Raw genomic sequence first — 4,692 nt, 5'->3', positions numbered from 1 at the left:
TTTTAATTATTGATTTTTTTTATATATGAACCCATCTCTTACACACATTTATTTAACCCGTGAAAATCAGCGACCGCAAGTGTAAAAGAGCCATAAAATGTGACAACCCTATATTAAGATTATTAAAAAAGGACATAATTTATATTATTAATACTTATAAACTTCTTATAAACCAATGATCATATAACATCCTTCATCTAATTCTATATATATTTTTTTTTTTTTGGGGGGGGGGGGGATGCGAGTTGACTTCAAAAAGTGCGAGTTGAACAGAAATGCCGTGCCAGTTGACCAAAAAACGTGCGAGTTTACAACCGTGCGAGTTGAATTAGGTACGAGTTGACCGGCACCCGTAATTACAGTATTTTGTTTCTGGTAATAAGTTTGAACAAATTTCTTTCATTTTGAATATTTTGGCGTTAAATTAGTCCCAAAAATGACTACGCAGTACTTCCACAACGAATGGATACACGTTCATCCCCGGTCTGGAATTCTGCGAGTCACGCGACATCGCCCTCTTATCAATATTGGCTGATTGTAAAATGGTCTATTGCCTCATCAAAGACATTCGCACGTGTTAATCCCTTTGTCAATGCACCGCAGAGTAGATAACAGGGTGCTAGCATGTAAGAACACCCGACACTACATCCAGTTTTTTTCCGTTCAATTAGTATACAGCGCAATGACTGTTTCTACAATGCCGTATCTAAAAGCACGGACTCTACCACTTATCCGATCGCAACGAGAATAATAATAAGAATGTGTCCTAATTCAAACTACACTGTTATACGCAATACAATTTCAACTGCTACCATAAGTCCAGATCGTCAGATACTACGGTGAAAACAATTTGTGCAGTGTAACCTTTTCTTTCGCTTCCCTCTAATCCACAATTCACAACTTCCGCCATAAACGATTTGTTATCAAGTTTATGTTTTGAGCAATGAATGTTTGATATGTGTTGTATAATGTAGGCAAAATGTTAAGTAAAACGAACTGTAACGATTAAGAGTGATTCATCTATGACATCCATTTTTTATACGATCGTTTATTTAAAGTCAACGGGCAATTATACTTATACGAAGTTTAACGAATAATTTTTTGTTATGTAACATATTATCGTTTCAACTTTCTTTTTCATGCATTCTTATTTATTTATGTTTTGGGAATTGTTTTTAAAACTGACTATTTTCTTTGCTCACATTTTATGGTTTTGGAGAGTATTTCCTGTGCGACAAATGAACGACAATACATGCCATTGATGAATGTTTGAGAGTTATGGCCTTTTGAAAATTTTAAGTTGCTAAACCATCCAACGTATTATTTTGTCCAAAGTTATACCCCTCAAGACGTTTCCTTTTATCTGAATATATAGTGCAATATTGTGACAAAAAAAACTTGGGGAGCATCACCCGTCTCCGACGGTTTCTTGTTTACATTGACAGGCGATTGTCTACACAAACGCCTAAATTAATATCAATTTTAGTTTTGCACCTTAAACAAAAATAATACATACACGTTTGGAAGGTATTATTTACCACATCAACCTGTGAAATGTCCTTTAAAATGTTGCTGGGTGCTGCCGGTTCGGTCAATCGATGATTAATTGAAAATAAATCGAAACTGAGCTTTTTCCTCAATTCATTGTCCACAAATTCAATTATTAAACGACGATATCAAATGAAAAACAGTCATTTTTCTGTTGCGTCGTTTACAAACAGTATAGTGAATGAAAAGTTTAAGCGTTTGTCATCAGTATGATTACAACATACAACATTTCATTGAGCTTAATGAAAAAATGTAAATGTAAATATACTTTTGTCTGAACTACTGCACGTTTACATTGTGCAGTTATTTATAGTCAATTGGTCACTTTCAATTAAAGATTCCTTTTCACATGTTGGTAAGTTGACAAAAATAAAAATAAAATTGTTTTAGATTTGCATATTTTCGTTGTAATTATCATATTTGCGAGGAAAACGTAATAATGGACATTGACAATCCTATAAAATATCCATTATATGTCTATTTTGTCGATTAAAAATCGAAAATCATAAAGCGTTAAAAACGCGAACGATTGAATAATTTGGATAGGTCTGTTGTTATCGTTGCATTTTGTGACATAACTATAATTGCTTATATAATGTATAAATTACACTTCCCCGTGTGCTTGCACGGATGGTCGAATAGTTTCAGCCGTTAGCTTTACTCAAAGGGTCAGTGGTTTGAGCCCAGTTTATGTCTTTTTTTCATTATTTTATTTTATAAAAGGTTGTTACTGGAGCTGTTAAGTTCCGTTGATTACATTTATCAATTTAAAACATTTATTTACAAAATATAATTCATGCAAATATATGTGAAAAGATCCATTTAAATAATAAAGCTAGTAAAACACGAATGTCTTTATTCATAATGTTTTAGTATACCAACATGCGTAACAGATAATATTGTATACAACATTATCAATGAGTGATCGCGCTTTATTTAAACAAGTTGAATCTCAAATACGTTTTTCATTTCAAAGAAAGTATCCTAACTTCTGTGTGTATATAATTGTTCATTAGCTATATAAACAAAAACAAGCTGGTATCTACGGAAATTCAATTACTTATATTCCCTCCAGATAGACATTCACATTTTACGTACAAGAATTGACAACGATATCGTGATTATGTTTACGAATATGAACGCACAATATATGCACTTCACACAATAATGTCTATTTGGTATTATGTATGATAAAATATAAATAAATAAATATATATATATATATATATATATATATATATATATATATATATATATATATATATATATATATATATATATATATATATATATATATATATATATATATATATATATATATATATATATAAGGCCAGCTATAAGCCTTTCTGAGTGGTAGTTAAATAGCTAAAACTTATGTTACGCACTTTACCGGTGTGGCCCGTAGTTTAAAGCAATTATTCACCGCGTTCAATGTTTTTTGTCAAAGAATTTGAAGTCATTCTTTTGAAATATTGAACCACGTGGTTTCCATGTAAGAATCAAAGCGCCGAAGGCACTGAAGTTGTTCGCTATTGCATAATTTAAGACGCAACTTATTTTTCAAATTTTATCGCAAGTTTGAAAAAAACAACAAAAAACACGCCATTCAAATTTATAAAGAGTGTGTCATAACGCATGGGTCGTGATTTGTGTGCACTTATTGATCATCCTATTTAATTTATAGAGATAACTTAGACAAAATAACAACAACATGGCCATTTTTTGACGTTCTGGAAGCATAGAAAGTATGATGAAAATGGTAATGAGAACTGAATTTAAAGACAATTTGCCAGCACAATCATATTTAATGAATATTGTTGGAATATCGAATACCTATCTCACTAAGAATATAATTTCATGATAAAAATTCCCTGTACAAAACTTTTGATTTTTTACACCATATACAAATTCAAAATTCAAATTATACAATAAGATAATTGATGAAAATAAATAAAAAACAAGAAATATCTTTAAAAAGATATACGGCGTTGATGTTGTAATGTTTGTGACCAGTGAAAGGAGATGGAATGAAGCGACCATGTATTTTAATGAAGGTCGTTAGTGATAATAAGATAATATATTTTAATGAATTAACAAATAAAAATGAAGAACAAGAAGTGGTAAAATTGTATGTTTTATTGTCAATAAGTATTGTAATGACTAGGTTTTCATAATTGAACGAGTAATACATTAGTTTCAATAGGAAAAGAAAATATATTCGCAACTGAAATACTATGAACATATGTTGGAATAAAATAAAAAATAATGTGTTATTATGTGTACAGATGTTAGTAGAATGTATACATAAAAGACTCAATATTGCAAGCATCATAGTGATATGAATTTTTTTGCAGAAAAACAGAACTTTATATAAAAAATGAACAAAACAAAGTACAAAGAAACATATTTACACTAATAAACGCAAATATGGATTATAATAAATCAAAGTCAGATATATTTCCAACACCTATATATTTCCTTAGTATCGCGGGCTACCGCCCCCAAATCCCCGCTTTGTCGATAGTGGTAAACAACTGCGTACCGGTAAAGTGCAATCTAGCCCGTTTTTGTAGTGTTTAGTGTGGCCGCTACGGCATGTAAACAATAAATTCTTTTAATTGTAGAGACATGTGATTAATGCTATACAAACAGCAAACAGCATCGCCTCTGCGCAAATGCACATAGTGGGCTTAAGATACGCTGGTCGAAAGGCATGCGACCCATTTTCGCATGACGCGGCTATGAAAGTGTGATTTAAATGTGTCGAAAGAAAACTGTGTGTAAATCAAATATTTACATACGATACATTTCGAAGGTGAAGAAATATACTCATAATAAAGCATGTGAGGACACATGTGATGTCCACTCCCGTAGTATAATTTGTATCTACTTACACTAATGTGTGGTTTGATAATGATAACACACATTTCATATGGTCAATATGCGCCTTACAAGTGAAAACAACAACACAATATTTAACTTTTGATTTCAATTGAATTATTTAGAAATGTTAATTGCAAACTTTATTTCAAAGTCAGCATTTACGCCGACTTCCATTTTTAAAAGATATTTCTTGTTATATTTAGTTGTTTTTTATACATTCGGTTTTAGCGATTATAAAGCATTTTTGTGGTTGTCTAT

Source organism: Dreissena polymorpha, chromosome 1 (genome assembly GCF_020536995.1).
Source record: "Dreissena polymorpha isolate Duluth1 chromosome 1, UMN_Dpol_1.0, whole genome shotgun sequence".
Taxonomy (NCBI): Eukaryota; Metazoa; Mollusca; class Bivalvia; order Myida; family Dreissenidae; genus Dreissena; species Dreissena polymorpha.
Note: the sequence above shows the minus strand (reverse complement) of the source record.